The sequence below is a fragment of the Zea mays genome, chromosome 9 (genome assembly GCF_902167145.1).
Source record: "Zea mays cultivar B73 chromosome 9, Zm-B73-REFERENCE-NAM-5.0, whole genome shotgun sequence".
In the NCBI taxonomy this organism is placed as follows: domain Eukaryota; kingdom Viridiplantae; phylum Streptophyta; class Magnoliopsida; order Poales; family Poaceae; genus Zea; species Zea mays.
The window spans coordinates 13,751,946-13,771,468 of record NC_050104.1 but is presented as its reverse complement, the minus strand read 5'-3'; the positions used below and the strand labels follow the sequence as shown (position 1 = coordinate 13,771,468).

Here is a 19,523-nt window from a genome sequence, read left to right as displayed (position 1 = left end):
GGAGCAACAGAAGACCGACGAACGGCGCGCCGTCACCTGCTCCAGCAGCGGCGACGACGACGACTTCTGCTCCGGGGGGCCGAACAGCGGCAGCACTGACCTCAGGGCGGGCGCTGCTGCTAGGAGGCCCCCGCCCATGCCCAAACTTGTGAGGCAAGGACGGGCAAAAGGCCGTAGAGTTAGAGGTCGGTCCGTGGGCGGCCCTGGCTATCTCGTCGGCGGAGGAACCTCTTCCAGCTGTCGTGGCAGACGCCGGCGCCGCGAGCGGCTCCGAAGCCACTCACGTCCGAAAGCCGGGCACGCTGCAGCTGCCAGCGCCACGGACGACGACCGCCCTTCCCTCCGATCACTGAGTGAAGGAGCGGGCCGCCGCCCACGCGGGGGCCGACCCCAACTCGGCACTCTCTCCTCCCCATCCCTGGTGATGAAAATCCTTGAGGCTGAGGGAGAGGTAGAGGCCGCAGCCCAGCTCGCTTTCCCCCACCATCAAGCCGGAGGTCACCATCTTGGGTGACCGCCGGTGGAGGGGTGCAGCCGGGCTGCATGATGAAAATCCTTGAAGCCGAACGATGGTTGAAAGGTACCAACTCCCACGGAGTTGCGTTCCTCCAACGATGAGGCGAAAAGACGGCGGGTATCCCCCATCCGGGGGCTTGGAAGGTGAAGAGACGCGATGCATAAGGGAGCGAGAAGACATGGTCGCCTTCCGAAAGGGGTCGCCCTCTTTTTAAAGGCAACTCTCCCTACGCGCATCCCCAACCGTCACGGGTTGAGTCTTCTCCAACACGCTCCAAGGCCTTCCCCTGCGGCGCGGGGGCTGGGTCCCGCATGTCATGCAAACCGGCTCAGAACAAGAAGAAGCCAAACCGCCGCGCGTGGTGCACACAACCGCCCAGCGGTTACAAGCGACCCCCCACTTTTGCCCAGACCAACGGGCGGAAGGGGCGGGCAGCCATGCAGGCGGCATGCAACCGCGCCAAGTGGACGTGCTTCTCCGACTCCCAACGCGCCCGGCCTGGAGACCCAGGCCCACGCGTCACGCAACCGGCGCGCCGGATGCCGCGTGCAAGCAACTGCACCGCCACTTACGCCACCACCGCGCCTCCTCGATTGCGGAACCAATACCGCGACTCGAGGCGACCCAGCGCACGACTCAGCAGCGCCAGCCTGACGTGGCGGTCAATGCGGCCAAAAGTAGGCCGGCAGTAATGACGGTGGCAGGCGGGCGGGAGCAGCGGTCACGTCGTCAGCCAAGCTCACGTCCCATCCGGGGGCAGCAAGAGAGCCCCCTCTCACGGCGTGAAGACGACGCGCCCGTGATCCGTTCCTCGAACGGCTCGCGCACGCGCAACGGCCGCCCCGCCAACCACTCGCCCCGTCGCATTAACTCCGCGGCAGGACAGGCGACGTTTCTGGCAGGAGAAGCGGGCGACGCTTCACCTTCGCCGTAATAACCGCGCCAAAAAAGGTACGCCGCGTCGTTCGATTTCGTATCCTTTTCCTTTTCTCCTTTTTCTCTATCTCTTGCAACAGGGACCGGGAAAGGGGGATACCCCGAAAAGGATCCTTCCCCGTGAAGGAACCAGGCTCCGAGCCTCCTTACTGATCAGAGGTTCGAAGGCTGGCCCCCCGAAGGGTTCAACAGCCGCCTCAGATCGCGTGGGCCCTACACCCACTACTGGTCAGAGGTTCGAAGGCCGGCCCCCCGAAGGGTTCCACGGCCGCCTCAGGCTACTCGGGCTCCGCGCCCATTACTGCTCAGGGGTTCGAAGGCTGGCCCCCGAAGGGTTCACAGTCGCCTCAGACGCCGAGCGAGGGATGACCAGGGGTACGTTCGATACATAGCCGAGGCTCGGGCTGCGCTCCCGAGGTACCCTAGGACATTTCCGAGACCAGCGGGAGCGATCTTGTAACGGAATCCCATCGGAGGGAGGCATCGAGCCCTCGGACCCCGTCGCCAGGGGACCGGGTCCGGCAGATCACCCGCAGGTACTTTTGGGCGTGCCTCTGGGCCCCTAGCCGACCCCTAACGAACGGGGCACGGACGTCCACTCGGATTACCCGCTTGCAGCTCACCGGAGACACCATGTTCGGTGCCCATCGAGGGTAACATGGCGCTCTCCCCCCCTCCTCCTTGCGGAAAGGCGACGTAGGGGCGTATGTAAAAAAGCCGAGTCTGTCCCTGATCGCCCTCTCGCCCTGTGCGGAGGCTCGGGGGCTGCTCTCGCGAACCCGGCTCCGGCCGAACCGTTGACAGCGTCAACATACCAGCCCGAGAACTTGGGCCCCGATCGTACACCCGGGCTACGGCCAGTTCGCATGAGGGAACAACCAGACCAGCCGAAGCATTACGCAAGGCATTAAGACCTCGAAGGAGTAACACCACTCCTCCGAGGCCTCGGGGGCTACACCCGGCGGGTGCGCTCGCGCGCACCCACCGGAACAAAATGCAACCAAGAAAGGCTGGTCCCCTTGCAAAAAAGTGCGACGAGAGCCTCCAAGCGAGTGCTAACACTCCCTTCGAGGCTCGGGGGCTACTGTCGGGGACCATAATTATGGGTACCCTCAAGACTCCTAATTCTCAGCTGGTAACCCCCATCAGCATAAAGCTGCAAAGGCCTGATGGGTGCGATTAAGTCAGGGATCAGTCCATACGAGTGACTTGATCATGCCTCGCCCGAGCCTAGCCTCGGGAAAGGGCAGCCGAACCCGAGGGATTTCCGTCTCGCCCGAGGCCCCCCTCCAACGGCGGACACATCTCCGGCTCGCCCGAGGCCTTGCCTTCGCTAAGAAGCAACCCTGACTAAATCGTCGCACCGACCGACCGAATTGCAGGAGCATTTAACGCAAAGGCGGCCTGACACCTTTATCCTGACACGCGCTGTAATACCCAAATTGTAGAACATAAGAAAGGAGTTGATCTCGTTACTTGTATGGCTATCTACTCATTATATCATAAGAATAGTCATGTTTAAAGTAAAAACAAATTACATAAAAGCACACCAATAAGCTATGCATCATGCTGAAGTTTTATTGCTTGTGCATATAATCTTACAGTCGTAAAACTTATACTTGAAATTGAGTTTGAGTTGAAAAAAATATAAATAAATAAATATTAGAAAAAGAAAGAAAAAAACAAAATAAAAAAACAAGAGAAGCTTACCATAATGCAGTTGGCGGCCCAGCCCTTCGTGCAGCCCACTCCATGATCGAGTGCCATCACATGTAGTTTTTTTTACCAATTCTTTATTCTCCTTGCCGGAGCTTGCGTCACCCCTTTCATCATGATGAGCTCAGCATGCAAGCCACCAGAAGTCCTCACGAACGTGCTGCGTATGGGTCTTGGTCGCTGCGTATGGGTCTGAATTCACCAAAATCTTCTAGTTCACGGCTGTACCAGACTCATACGCCAAATACGGTGCAGCCCAGCTCCCTCACGTACACACGATCTTTGGCCGATGGCCCACTGGTCAGGCTCTTCTGACGCGCATGCTCGTATCACTCTCACCGGCTGGTGGGGTATCGCAGTCAGGTGCGTCTCCTTCACCATGCCGCAAGGACTGGACTCCGCCGCGCACGCCCGCGGGATTCGGCATGGTCTGTTGAGGAAGCACCCTGCTGGCTACTGGGATCCACTAGTCAGATCCTCTACCTCCCTTCTTATCCGGTCAAGCAGGCGCGCAGATCGTCCGTCTTAGTCGCTACCTGGTGCCACTCGCCGCGCGCAGGAAGGCTTCGGGATGGGACCCACCGGTCGAGTCTATCATCTCCCTCTTCTTCTCCCGCTGTCTCGGTAAGGGACTCGGTGCCGCACTTTGGCGTCCGCATGAGCCACGATTTCCCTGCGGTCCCGTCGTTGCGGTTGTTGGGGGTCAACCGTATCCTCGGGCATCCGGTTGCATGCCGCAGTTGCCGCCTTGGAGCTCGTTGTGGCCGTTGCGGCCAACCCCGCAAGCCCGTCCTTCCTCCGCTATAAGCCTCTAATCGCTTGTGACCGTGCCCCTACCTTCCTTTGAACCAGTCCCCGAGAGCTCCGTGTCCATGGACTCGCCACCGCTAAACAGAGAGTAGGGGGAAAGCGCCGCCGCGAAGGCGTGGCCGGCCACATCGAGCGGGACCTTGGTGACTGGGAGGGTGGCCGAGATGGGTGCTGGTGAAGGGACTCGCGCACGCGGGGCGCCGTGGGAGTAGTGGAGATTGTTCGCCGGAGGTGTGAAACTACGCCAAGTTACCCTCCGTCGTGAACCCGCTCGGCCATCGCTTAACCCTCCGGTGAGGCACCCCCTTTGTAATTGAACTTGCTTCAATTTCGTTTTTTTTCGCACCACGGTGAGAACGATGTCGCCAGAACAGGCGAATTTGGCGGTGCGCCGGTGAGTCTCCGCCGTGGAGAGCTCCTGGCGCCGCCTCGGGCTGGCTAGTGAAAGGAGAAGGTATGGTTACCGTCCGATCCAATTCGGACGGGTGCGATTAGAAGAGAGCGTATCCATTCGCGAGATTAAATCAGTGCTGTATGTTATCGATCTGATGGCAGGCAGTATCTGGTAGCGTGGTCGATTTGCGGCCGTTGATTCCTGATCTGGTGGTAGCTGCTTCATACCGGTTCATGCGAAACCTAGATCTAATCTGAGCCCTCCATTTCTAATCGGACGGCTAGATCTGCACCGTACCCCTTCAGCCAGCGCATCTTGCATAAGAGTCCTCGGGGTGCTTCATATTCAGCTCGCCATCCATCAGTGGGTTAAGCTGTGTCTGGGAAAAATTTACACCGGGACCCCTGAACTTCTCTGTATTAGTGCGCCCAGTTCAGAGAGCCAGAAAAATCAGAAAACAAATATAGAATTGGATTTTTAATGTAGAAATAAATGCTAGAATTGGTTTAATTCATACAAAATTCATATGTAGTCCAAATTAATCCATTTCAGTTTCTATAATTTTGTAATAATGTTGTTTATCACCCTGTGTCTCTATTTTAACATGAAAATGGTATTAAAATTTATTTCTTAATTAACCTTGTATCAAATACATAAAACCTTAGGAAATTCGTATCTCCTTCGTTTTAACTCCGATTTGATCCGTTCAAGTCGCGTTAGTCTCGTACAAGCGCGTAGATCATTATTATGTAGTATATTCTTATGTTTGGTGTGATGTTAATTTTATCTATACCATTTTGTTTGTATTGCTACGACTAGCGCGAGGTTTCAAGTCACCTGAAGTTCACCCTGGTAACTGGATCTCAAGTGTCAGGCAAGTTGTGCCCTTGATCACTTACTTTTCCCAGCCATGTTCTTGTTAATTATAATGATCTGCATAGGTTAATTTTGATGGGACCTAATAGGTTACCCTAGTTTTGGCTATCTTTATACCTTGTTTACCACTGAAATATTTCTTTGGGTAGTACCTGCTATTGCTTTATGTGGATTTGGGTATGAAGATACTTTATTCATAACTACATCTTTATTATCTGTTTATTATTACTATGCATGTTAAGATCATTATGTTAATAGGAACATGGAGCGACCACCCAGGAAAACAGTGCTACCACAAGGGTATAATGGGACGCCCTTGGCTGATTAACTAGGAAAGCTAGTGGATGTCTTCCTTACCCGAAAGGGGCAAGGGCAGTAGGGGAGTGGTCAGTGTAGGGAGGTCCTTGGGTTGATTTTGCTACGATGGCGGTCAGGCAAGAACCCTGCACTGGAGCTTCCTATAAACTGTAGCGGGATTTCTGAAGCTAGTGGAACTTTGTAAAGGCCTCGTAGTGTTACCCTGCCTCGCCTCCTCGGTAGAGGTGTAAGGGATTGGCCATATCTTGGCAGATGGGTAACATGACTTGTGGGTAAAGATGCGCAACCTCTGCAGAGTGTAAAACTAGTATACTAGCCGTGCTCACGGTCATGAGCGGCTCGGACCCTCACATGATTAATTATGGAACTTAAATTTAATTTGACATTTGCATCGCATTTGGGATTATTTTACTATTACTGTTCTTTATTATTATTAAGGTTTGGTATTTACTTACACTTAGTAATTGCTAATAAAATTTTGACCAACTTATAAAAGCAATGCTCAGCCTCAGCCTTTATTTCATTGATCAGCCTTACACTACATGAACTCCCACCTTTGGTGAGTTCATGCCACCTTATTCCCCACGACTTGTTGAGCTATGAACGTATGTGAGCTCACTCTTGCTGTCTCACACACCCCCCAACAGGAGAAGAACAGGTGGTCGAAGAGGAGCCGCCTAACACTGAGGCATTCGACTTGATCTAGGTGGCGTTTCTCAGTCGACATTGGCGCCGACGATCCTTAGTTCGTTTTATGGTTATTCCTTTATTTTGTAATAAGTCTTCCGCTATGTAATAATTACTCTGATGTTATGTGACATTTATCTCTATACACTCTGTTATTATATATGTTGTCTTCTTGGCGCATGTATGAGATGCACCCGGCTTTGTCCTTTAAAACCGGGTGTTACAGAAGTGGTATCAGAGGAAATGTTGACTGTAGGACGATACCTAGATAGAAATGGACAAACTCTTACCTACTTATCTTATTCTGATTCATTCTATACTTACCTTACCCTGATTCTTTCTATACTTATCTCATCTTGATCCTATCTCACCTTTTGTTGTTTCACTCTGATTACTCTTATCTCTTCTACTCCGAGACAAGATGGATTTCACACCTTGGAATCCAACAACTATGATCTTTTTAAGAGATAGGGAACCTAAAACAAAACAATTTTCTCTATTTAAAAATGTTGGTTGATTGTTCTGATGATCAATGCATGATTTGCTTCTTTGATTGATTGAAATAGTATAGACGGACATCTTAGCATGTACCACCATAAGGTAATGTATTAGCGTTAGTATGTGACACGCTAATCTACTTAGCTAATAAATCCCCCGCAGTAACATTCCTCGTAATTACTCGCCTTGTCTACAAATCTTCCTTTCTTACCCTGTGTTTCTAACCCAGATGGGCTACCCCTATAGTGTTAGAAGAGAACACTATAGACGTGATCCTTGTTATGTCATGGTTAAGAAAGGCAAAGGTAGTTTATACACTGTGCTAAAGGAACCATTGAACTCACCAGTTCCAAAGGACAAAGATTTGAAGGTTGAATTGCAGTAACTACCGCCACCAGACTAGCGGCATTCTTAGTAGATGGGAAGTTTGTTGGAGTCAACATCTGTGTGGTTAGAGATTTTTTCGGATATCTTCCCAGAAGAGTTACCAGGGATGCCACCATATAGAGAAGTTGAGTTTGTTATTGATCTCTTACCTGGAACTGCCCCTACTTTCAAACGCCCATACAGGATGTCTGTAGAAGAGTTAAAGGGACTGAAGAAGCAGTTAACGGAATTACAAGAGACTGGGTACATTCGTCCGAGTTCCTCACCTTGGGGAGCACCAGTTCTGTTTGTACAGAAGAAGGATGGATCACAACGGATGTGTGTGGATTATAGATCACTTAATGATGTTACTGTGAAGAACAAGTATCTGTTACCCCGTATTGAGGATTTATTCGATCAAATGAGAGGTGCAAAGGTATTCTCAAAGATTGATCTCCGATCGGGTTACCATTAAATGAAGATTAGGCCATCAGATATCCCCAAGACGGATTTCTCGACTCGATATGGATTATATGAGTTTACTGTTATGTCATTTGGATTAACCAATGCACCAGCTTATTTCATGAACTTGATGAATAGGGTGCTTATGGAGTATTTGGACAGATTCGTCGTGGTGTTCATCGATGATATCCTTATCTATTCTAAGAGTGAAAGTGATCATGAACAACACCTGAGGTTGGTGCTACAAAAGCTGCGAGATAATCAACTCTATGCAAAGTTCAGCAAGTGCGAGTTTTGGATTGACAAGGTGCCATTCCTTGGACATATTATTTCTAATGGAGGAATAGCAGTGGATCCTGCTAAAGTGAAGGAGATTATGGAGTGGAGAGTGCCCACTACAGTTACGGAGATTCGGAGTTTCTTGGGACTTGTAGGATACTATCGAAGATTTATTGAAGGATTTTCTAAGATTCTTAAGCCTATGACCTCGCTTCTGGAGAAGGGAAGAGAATTTAAGTGTGATGAGAAGTGCCAAGATAGCTTTGATCAATTAAAGAAGAGATTGATGTCACCACCAGTATTGATTATGCCAGATCTGCAGAAGGGATTTGACACTTACTGTGATGCATGTGGCCAAGGACTTGGATGTGTGCTCATGCAAGAAGGACATGTGATTGCCTATGCATCTCGTCAGTTGCAGAAACAAGAGTTAAACTACCCCACTCATGACTTGGAATTGGCTGCTGTTGTGCATGCGCTTAAGATTTGGAGACATTATAATTGGAACCGAGTGTCAAGTATACACGGATCATAAGAGTTTGAAGTATATATTCACTCAGAAGGATCTCAACCTTAGGCAACGCCGTTGGTTGGAGCTTATTAAGGATTGTGATTTGGAGATTCACTATCGCCCAAGCAAGGCAAATTTGGTTGCAGATGCCTTGAGTCGAAAGGAGCATGTTCATTCAGCTGTTGTTGCCCAGCTACTTGATGAGATTATTGAGGATTTCAGGAGACTTAACCTGGGGATAGTTGCTCACACTAAAGGAGTTATTAATGATGTGGAACCTACCTTGGAGCAAGAAATCCGCAAAGGACAAACTGGCGATGCTAGGATACAAGAGATCAAGCATCTAATTACTAAAGGACGAGGTCCAGAATTCACGGACGATGAGCAAGGCACAATATGGTTCACGAATCGGATATGTGTTCCGGAGATTGAAAGCCTTCGTGAGACTATTTTAAAGGAGGCCCATGACTCGAATTATTCTATTTATCCTAGGAGTATCAAGATGTATCAGGATTTGAAGCAGAAGCACTGGTGGTATGGATAGAAGAGAGATGTGGCTGCACATGTGGCTATGTGCGATGTGTGTCAAAGAGTTAGGGCTAAACACCAGAGGCCAGCTGGATTACTGCACCCACTTAAGATTCCGAGTGGAAGTGGAAAGAGATTGGTATGGATTTTATTACTGGATTGCCTCGCACCCCGAAAGGATATGATTCGATATGGGTGATTGTGGATAGACTGACCAAAGTGGCTCGTTTCATTCCGGTCAAGACTACTTATAAGGTATCTCAATTGGTAGAATTATATATGGCTCGGATTGTGTCTCTGCACGGTGTACCAAAGAAGATCATTTCAGATAGAGGATCACAGTTTACCTCCAGATTTTGGAAAAGTTTTCATGAGAATATGGATACGAAGTTGAATTTTAGTTCGGCCTACCATCCTCAGACTAATGTACAGACTGAAAGGACTAATCAAGTATTAGAAGACATGTTGAGCGCTTGTGCCCTTCAACATGGTAGTAGTTGGGACAAGAGTCTACCTTATGCTGAGTTCTCATATAATAATAGTTAACAGGCCAGTCTGAAGATGTCACCGTTCGAGACTCTGTATGACAGGAAATGCAGGACACCTCTATATTGGATCAGACTAGAGGAAGACAGTTCTTTGGACCTGAACTTATTCAAGAGGCAGAAGAACAAGTCTGTATAATCAGGGAGAACTTGAGGGTAGCTCAAACCAGGCAAAAGATCTACGCTGGTAGTAGAAGAAAACCACTGGAGTTGAGGAAGGAGATCATGTGTACCTCAAGGTGTCACCACTTTGTGGAATGAGGAGATTCAATGTTAAGGGCAAATTGTCCCCTCGCTTTATTGGATCATTCAGAGTTTTTAGGAGAGTTGGAGAGATGGCCTATCAACTCGAGCTACTTGATAATCTATCTGATGTGCATAATGTATTTCATGGGTCTCAACTTAACAAGTGTCTCCGTGTCCCTAAGGAACAGTTACCAATGGAAGAGCTCAGTGTTCAGGGTGATTTGACTTACACGGAGTATCCGATCGAGATTCTTCATACTTTGGCTAGAGTTACAAGAAATAAGGTGATAAATATGGGTAAAGTGCAATGGAGCCATCATGGCGAAGATGAAGCAACTTGAGAGAGAGAAAAAGAGCTTCACATAGATTTTCCCCATCTTTTCCCTAGTTCTTCCTAAATCTCGAGGACGAGATTTGTTTTAAGGGGGGTAGGATTTGTAATACCCAAATTGTAGAACATAAGAAAGGAGTTGATCTCGTTACTTGTTTGGCTATCTACTCATTATATCATAAGAATAGTCATGTTTAAAGTAAAAACAAATTAGATAAAAGCACACCAATAAGCTATGCATCATGCTGAAGTTTTATTGCTTGTGCATATAATCTTACAGTCGTAAAACTTATACTTGAAATTGAGTTTGAGTTGAAAAAAATATAAATAAATAAATATTAGAAAAAGAAAGAAAAAACAAAATAAAAAAACAAGAGAAGCTTACCATAATGCAGTTGGCGGCCCAGCCCTTCGTGCAGCCCACTCCATGATCGAGTGCCATCACATGTAGTTTTTTTTACCAATTCTTTATTCTCATTGCCGGAGCTTGTGTCACCCCTTTCATCATGATGAGCTCAGCATGCAAGCCACCAGAAGTCCTCACGAACGTGCTGCGTATGGGTCTTGGTCGCTGCGTATGGGTCTGAATTCACCAAAATCTTCTAGTTCACGGCTGTACCAGACTCATACGCCAAATACGGTGTAGCCCAGCTCCCTCACGTACACACGATCTTTGGCCGATGGCCCACTGGTCAGGCTCTTCTGACGCGCATGCTCGTATCACTCTCACCGGCTGGTGGGGTATCGCAGTCAGGTGCGTCTCCTTCACCATGCCGCAAGGACTGGACTCCGCCGCGCACGCCCGCGGGATTCGGCATGGTCTGTTGAGGAAGCACCCAGCTGGCTACTGGGATCCACTAGTCAGATCCTCTACCTCCCTTCTTATCCGGTCAAGTAGGCGCGCAGATCGTCCGTCTTAGTCGCTACCTGGTGCCACTCGCCGCGCGCAGGAAGGCTTCGGGATGGGACCCACCGGTCGAGTCTATCATCTCCCTCTTCTTCTCCCGCTGTCTCGGTAAGGGACTCGGTGCCGCACTTTGGCGTCCGCATGAGCCACGATTTCCCTGCGGTCCCGTCGTTGCGGTTGTTGGGGGTCAACCGTATCCTCGGGCATCCGGTTGCATGCCTCAGTTGCCGCCTTGGAGCTCGTTGTGGCCGTTGCGGCCAACCCCGCAAGCCCGTCCTTCCTCCGCTATAAGCCTCTAATCGCTTGTGACCGTGCCCCTACCTTCCTTTGAACCAGTCCCCGAGAGCTCCGTGTCCATGGACTCGCCACCGCTAAACAGAGAGTAGGGGGAAAGCGCCGCCGCGAAGGCGTGGCCGGCCACATCGAGCGGGACCTTGGTGACTGGGAGGGTGGCCGAGATGGGTGCTGGTGAAGGGACTCGCGCACGCGGGGCGCCGTGGGAGTAGTGGAGATTGTTCGCCGGAGGTGTGAAACTACGCCAAGTTACCCTCCGTCGTGAACCCGCTCGGCCATCGCTTAACCCTCCGGTGAGGCACCCCCTTTGTAATTGAACTTGCTTCAATTTCATTTTTTTCGCACCACGGTGAGAACGATGTCGCCAGAACAGGCGAATTTGGCGGTGCGCCGGTGAGTCTCCGCCGTGGAGAGCTCCTGGCGCCGCCTCGGGCTGGCTAGTGAAAGGAGAAGGTATGGTTACCGTCCGATCCAATTCGGACGGGTGCGATTAGAAGAGAGTGTATCCATTCGCGAGATTAAATCAGTGCTGTATGTTATCGATCTGATGGCAGGCAGTATCTGGTAGCGTGGTCGATTTGCGGCCGTTGATTCCTGATCTGGTGGTAGCTGCTTCATACCGGTTCATGCGAAACCTAGATCTAATCTGAGCCCTCCATTTCTAATCGGACGGCTAGATCTGCACCGTACCCCTTCAGCCAGCGCATCTTGCATAAGAGTCCTCGGGGTGCTTCATATTCAGCTCGCCATCCATCAGTGGGTTAAGCTGTGTCTGGGAAAAATTTACACCGGGACCCCTGAACTTCTCTGTATTAGTGTGCCCAGTTCAGAGAGCCAGAAAAATCAGAAAACAAATATAGAATTGGATTTTTAATGTAGAAATAAATGCTAGAATTGGTTTAATTCATACAAAATTCATATGTAGTCCAAATTAATCCATTTCAGTTTCTATAATTTTGTAATAATGTTGTTTATCGCCCTGTGTCTCTATTTTAACATGAAAATGGTATTAAAATTTATTTCTTAATTAACCTTGTATCAAATACATAAAACCTTAGGAAATTCGTATCTCCTTCGTTTTAACTCCGATTTGATCCGTTCAAGTCGCGTTAGTCTCGTACAAGCGCGTAGATTATTATTATGTAGTATATTCTTATGTTTGGTGTGATGTTAATTTTATCTATACCATTTTGTTTGTATTGCTACGACTAGCGCGAGGTTTCAAGTCACCTGAAGTTCACCCTGGTAACTGGATCTCAAGTGCCAGGCAAGTTGTGCCCTTGATCACTTACTTTTCCCAGCCATGTTCTTGTTAATTATAATGATCTGCATAGGTTAATTTTGATGGGACCTAATAGGTTACCCTAGTTTTGGCTATCTTTATACCTTGTTTACCACTGAAATATTTCTTTGGGTAGTACCTGCTATTGCTTTATGTGGATTTGGGTATGAAGATACTTTATTCATAACTACATCTTTATTATCTGTTTATTATTACTATGCATGTTAAGATCATTATGTTAATGGGAACATGGAGCGACCACCCGGGAAAACAGTGCTACCACAAGGGTATAATGGGACGCCCTTGGCTGATTAACTAGGAAAGCTAGTGGATATCTTCCTTACCCGAAAGGGGCAAGGGCAGTAGGGGAGTGGTCAGTGTAGGGAGGTCCTTGGGTTGATTTTGCTGCGATGGCGGTCAGGCAAGAACCCTGCACTGGAGCTTCCTATAAACTGTAGCGGGATTTCTGAAGCTAGTAGAACTTTGTAAAGGCCTCGTAGTGTTACCCTGCCTCGCCTCCTCGGTAGAGGTGTAAGGGATTGGCCATCTCTTGGCAGATGGGTAACATGACTTGTGGGTAAAGATGTGCGACCTCTGCAGAGTGTAAAACTAGTATACTAGCCGTGCTCACGGTCATGAGCGGCTCGGACCCTCACATGATTAATTATGGAACTTAAATTTAATTTGACATTTGCATCGCATTTGGGATTATTTTACTATTACTGTTCTTTATTATTATTAAGGTTTGGTATTTACTTACACTTAGTAATTGCTAATAAAATTTTGACCAACTTATAAAAGCAATGCTCAGCCTCAGTCTTTATTTCATTGATCAACCTTACACTACATGAACTCCCACCTTTGGTGAGTTCATGCCACCTTATTCCCCACGACTTGTTGAGCTATGAACGTATGTGAGCTCACTCTTGCTGTCTCACACACCCCCCCACAGGAGAAGAACAGGTGGTCGAAGAGGAGCCGCCTAACACTGAGGCATTCGACTTGATCTAGGTGGCGTTTCTCAGTCGACATTGGCGCCGACGATCCTTAGTTCGTTTTATGGTTATTCCTTTATTTTGTAATAAGTCTTCCGCTATGTAATAATTACTCTGATGTTATGTGACATTTATCTCTATACACTCTGTTATTATATATGTTCTCTTCTTGGCGCATGTATGAGATGCACCCGGCTTTGTCCTTTAAAACCGGGTGTTACACGCGCCCCCCGGCAGAGCCGAAGTGACCGCCGTCACTTCGCCGCTCCACTAACCGGCCTGACAAAAGGACAGCACCGCCTGCGCCACTCCGACTACAGTGCTACTTGGCAGAGTGAGACTGACAGGCTGTCAGGTCCTGCCAAAGGCACCCTAGGAAGCTGCGCTCCGCCCGACCGAGGGCTCGGACTCGGGCTAAGTCCCGGAAGACGGCGAACTCCGCTCCGCCCGACCCAGGGCTCGGACTCGGGCTAAGTCCCGGAAGATGGCGAACTCTGCTCCGCCCGACCCAGGGCTCAAACTCGGGCTAAGTCCCGGAAGACGGCGAACTCCGCTCCGCCCGACCCAGGGCTCGGACTCGGGCTAAGTCCCGGAAGACGGCGAACTCCGCTCCGCCCGACCCAGGGCTCGGACTCGGGCTAAGTCCCGGAAGACGGCGAACTCCGCTCCGCCCGACCCAGGGCTCGGACTCGGGCTAAGTCCCGGAAGACGGCGAACTCCGCTCTGCCCGACCCAGGGCTCGGACTCGGGCTAAGTCTCGGAAGACGGCGAACTCCGCTCCGCCCGACCCAGGGCTCGGACTCGGGCTCAGCCCCAGAAGACGACGAACTCCGCTTCGCCCGACCCCAGGGCTCGGACTCCGCCCAGGCCTCTGCCGAACGACCTCCGCCTCGCCCGACCCAGGGGCTCGGACTCGGCCTCGGCCAGGGAAGACAGACTCGACCTCGGCTTTGGAGGAGCCTCCACGTCGCCCAACCTAGGGCGCAGGCCAGCCACGTCAACAGGGAGCGCCATCATCACCCTATCCCGAGCTGACTCGGGCCGCAGAGAACAAGACTGACGTCCCATCTGGCTAGCTCTGCCAGATAGGTAATGATGGCGCCCTGCAAGCTCTGTGACGATGGCGGCTTCCAGCTCTCTTACGGAAGCAGGAGGACGTCAGCAAGGACTCAACCGCTCCGACAGCTGTCCCTCCGTCAGGCTCCGTCGCTCCTCCGACGGCCACGACATCACACCAGCTGGGTGCCAAGATCTCTCCGGCTACCACATCGACATGTACTTAGGGCGCTAGCTCTCCCCCGCTAGACACGTAGCACCCTGCTACACCCCCATTGTACACATGGATCCTCTCCTTACGCCTATAAAAGGAAGGACCAGGGCCTTCTTAGAGAAGGTTGGCCACGCGGGGACGAGGACGGGACAGGCGCTCTCTTGGGGCCGCTCGCTTCCCTCACCCGCGTGGACGCTTGTAACCCCCTACTGCAAGCGCACCCGACCTGGGCGCGGGACGAACACAAAGGCCGCGGGATTTCCACCTCTCTCACGCCCGTCTCTGGCCACCTCGCTTCCCCCCTTCGCGCTCGCCCACGCGCTCGACCCATCTGGGCTGGGGCACGCGGCACATTCACTCGTCGGCTTAGGGACCCCCCGGTCTCGAAACGCCGACAATGATAGTATCACATTTGGAGATAATCGCAAAGGAAAGGTTAAAGGTTTGGGTAAAATTGCTATTTCAAATGATCATTCTATATCAAATGTACTCTTGGTTGAGTCCTTGAATTTTAATTTACTTTCCGTAGCTCAATTATGTGATTTAGGTTTTTGTTGCAATTTCACAGTTGAAGATGTTATTATCTCTAGTATTGATGGTAGCAATCTTAAGTTTAAAGGTTTTAGACATGAAAATCTTTATCTTGTTGATTTCTCTTCTAATGAGGCAAAGCTCACAACTTGCCTATTCTCAAAAACTTCACTAGTTTGGTTATGGCATAGAAGACTTGGTCATGTTGGAATGAAGCAACTCAATCGGTTAACCAAGCATGACTTAGTTCGTGGCTTAAAAGATGTGAAGTTTGAGAAGAACAAATTGTGTAGCTCTTGTCAAGCCGGGAAGCAAGTGGCAAACACTCATCCAAATAAAAGTCAAATGTCCACTCATCGACCTTTGGAATTACTTCACATGGATTTATTTGGGCCCACATCTTTTGTAAGTATTGGTGGTAATTCTTATTGTCTTGTGATTGTGGATGACTATTCAAGATTTACTTGGGTTTACTTTCTTCGAGACAAATCTAATGTGTTTGAAACATTCAAGTCATTTGCTATATTGGCTCAAAATCAATTTGATTTCGACATCAAAAAGGTTAGAAGTGATAATGGGTCGGAATTCAAAAATGCGAGAATTGATGAATATTGTGTTAACAAGGGTATTAAACATGAATTCTCTTCCAAATATACCCCGGAACAAAACGGTATTGTTGAAAGAAAGAATAGAACTCTTATTGATATGGCTAGGTCTATGTTAGCGGAATATAATATATCGGATTCTTATTGGGCCGAGGCAATAAATACCGCTTGTCATTCATCAAATAGACTATATTGTCACAAGCTCTTGAAGAAAACTCCATATGAATTGCTCATTGGTAGAAAGCCAAATATCTCATATTTTAGGGTATTCGGTTGCAAATGTTATATTTTGAGAAAGGGAAGCCGGCTTTCTAAATTTGAGAAGAAATGTGATGAGGGTTTTCTTCTTGGATATTCATCAAATAGTAAAGCTTATAGAGTCTTCAACAAAACTCATGGTATTATTGAGGAAGCATATGATGTTGAATTCGATGAAACAAATGGGTCTCAAGATGAGAGTGATAATCTCGATGATGTTGGGGGAACTCAATTGATAAATGCAATGAAAACAATGGCCATTGGTGAAATAAAACCAAAGGAAGATGATGATGAAAATAGTGTGGTTGTCATTCCTTCATCCTCAACTCTAAATGAGGAAGATCACCAAAGCCAACAACACAATGAAACCATGGATACTCATGATCAAGGTACTTCAAGACCTTCGGTTCCTCCTAATGCTTCAACAAGCAATTATCAAACGGTATCAAGAATTCATCATTCCATTGTGAAGGATCACCCGGTTGATCAAATTGTGGGTGATATTAGTAAGGGTGTTCAAACTCGCTCTCGCATAGCTTCGTTTTGTGAACATTTCTCTTTTGTATCTTGTATGGAACCTAACTGTGTAGATGAAGCTCTACTTGATGTTGATTGGGTGAATGCAATGCATGAAGAATTAAATAACTTCGCTCGAAATGAAGTTTGGGAGCTTGTTGATAGACCAAAGAACCACAATGTTATTGGTACAAAATGGGTGTTTCGCAACAAGCACAATGAAGATGGTGTGGTAGTAAGAAACAAGGCAAGATTAGTTGCACAAGGATATACTCAAATTGAAGGATTGGATTTTGGGGAGACATTTGCTCCCGTAGCAAGATTAGAAGCAATCCGGATTCTACTTGCTTATGCTTGTGCACATAATATCAAGCTCTACCAAATGGATGTAAAGAGTGCCTTCCTAAATGGTAAGATTAGTGAACTAGTGTATGTTGAACAACCTCCCGGTTTTGAGGACCCCAAAAGACCTAACCATGTGTTCAAGCTTTCTAAAGCTCTTTATGGGCTTAAGCAAGCTCCACGCGCGTGGTATGAAAGGCTTAGGGATTTCTTGCTTTCCAAAGACTTCAAAATTGGGAAGGTTGATACTACTCTATTCACTAAAAGAATTGGCAAAGACTTATTTGTTTGTCAAATCTATGTTGATGATATCATTTTTGGATCTACTAATGAATTATTTTGTGAGGAATTCGGAAAAATGATGTCAAAAGAATTTGAAATGTCTATGATAGGAGAATTGAGCTTCTTTCTTGGCCTTCAAATTAAACAATTGAAAGATGGAATTTTTATAAGTCAATCAAAATATTTGAAGGACATGCTCAAGAAGTTTGGTTTAGAGAATGCAAAGCCTATCAAGACTCCAATGGCAACAAATGGTCATCTAGACTTAGATGAAGGAGGTACTATGGTTGATCAAAAACTTTATCGTTCAATAATTGGTAGTTTGCTTTATATTACCGCATCTAGGCCCGATGTTATGTTTAGTGTATGCATGTGTGCTCGATTTCAAGCTTCACCTAGAGAGATTCACTTGAAAGCCGCTAAAAGAATTCTAAGATATTTGAAGTACACTCCCAATATTGGTCTATGGTATCCCAAAGGTGCTCAATTTGAATTAATTGGATATTCGGATTCGGACTATGTGGGGTGCAAAGTTGATAGAAAAAGCACCTCCGGTTGTTGTCAATTTCTTGGTAGATCTCTTGTTTCATGGTCTTCTAAGAAACAAAATTCGGTTGCTCTCTCTACCGCCGAAGCGGAATATATATCGGCCGGAAATTGTTGTGCTCAACTATTATGGATGAAACAAACCTTATTGGATTATGGAATCATTTTCAAAAATGTCCCTCTCATGTGTGATAATGAGAGTGCGGTAAAATTGGCTACCAATCCGGTCCAACACTCAAGAACTAAGCACATTGATATACAGCACCACTTCTTAAGAGATCATGTTGGTAAGGGAGATATCTCTATTTATTCCATAGGCACGGATGATCAATTAGCAGACATTTTTACAAAGCCTTTGGATGAAACAAGATTTTGTTCTCTAAGAAGTGAAATGAATGTGATCGATCTCTCAAATGTGGCTTGAAGTTGACTACGCATGTGTCGTGCTACATCTTGGTTCTACATATGCTCTTTATGCTTTTTATTTGATATTCTTGATGTATTTTTCATTCTAAATTGCTCTAGATAGTTTTATGCAAAAATTTGCATAACTCAATTACATAATATGAATATGCATGCATACTAACTCTTGGATTGGTCGAAATGTCCATTTATGAGCACCAATTCGGATTTGAAATTCAAAATCAGAAAGTGGACAGACATTGGAAAACTGAGTATCAGGCCGCGGACCGTCCGCCCATGGACCGCAGACCGTCCGCGGAATCAGGAACTGGACAGTCCGATCAGCTATGCAGACAGTCTGAACTCTTCAGGGCGCGGACCGTCCGCCGCCCCTGCGTGGACCGTCCGCGACAGGCAGTAAAAGCAGACAGAGCCCGTAGACGTGTCATTTTTGTTACTTGTTCCTTCTCTCTTGCTCTCCTCTCGCCAAATAATCTCCTTTGTCGATTGTGCGCGGACGGAGAAGTGACGTTGCGCCCGGACAGTCCGACAGCTTGTGGCAACGTTCGATCAACATGTCTTCATCACGGTATTTCATAAATCTTGTGGATTTCATTAAACCTCTTCAAGTTTTGAGATTATTTGGGTTTCTTCTCTGATCTGAAATTAAGCAGTGGTTTCTCATATTTAATTGGTGGGATTGATAGTATTACTCACTATGAATGCTGTGCAAAACCTTGAACTAAGTTGGATGGGTATTCTCTGCACAATCCTCACTTCAACATTTGTGGCGGCTAGGGTTCCTTGAGTCGCCACTGGTCGGTCGCGGACCGTCCGCCTAGTGGGCGCGGACCGTCCGGGCCTCTGGCGCGGACTGTCCGGCCCCCTAGCGCGGACCGTCCGGACCCTGGCAGAGCATTGCAAGTTCTATTCCTTTCTATTGTGGTGATTTGTATCAACTATTTATCTATGGATGTCTGTCACATTATTGCAGTGGTTTTGGTGGTCTCCGCAAAAAACTTGCAGGTCGCTTTAAATCAAAGCGTCCTCGTGGAGGTGATGATGACTATACACCAACCACTGATTCAGAGGCCCAATCCTCAGCTGGGGGCACTGACTCTATGGATATTGAGGACTTTCCCCATGTCCATCCTGATTACCCCATTGACACCTCTGGATGGACCTTTCCAAAGCGCAGGTTTTCTATGGCTGAGTACTGCTCTAGGCGGACTGTGAACCAGTACACTCTGCCATCTGATACAAATATCCAGTT

The 19,523-nt window shown here is 48.0% G+C and overlaps 1 long non-coding RNA gene across 1 annotated transcript; it reads left to right on the top strand.

Moving 5' to 3' along the window:
• The first annotated feature begins 3,001 nt into the window (after positions 1–3,001).
• On the top strand, positions 3,002–13,642 carry LOC118473271 (uncharacterized). The gene is made up of 3 exons (XR_004852550.1): positions 3,002–4,272; positions 5,193–11,514; positions 12,434–13,642. It is a non-coding gene; the product is annotated as an uncharacterized lncRNA (long non-coding RNA).
• The last annotated feature ends 5,881 nt before the right edge of the window (positions 13,643–19,523 follow it).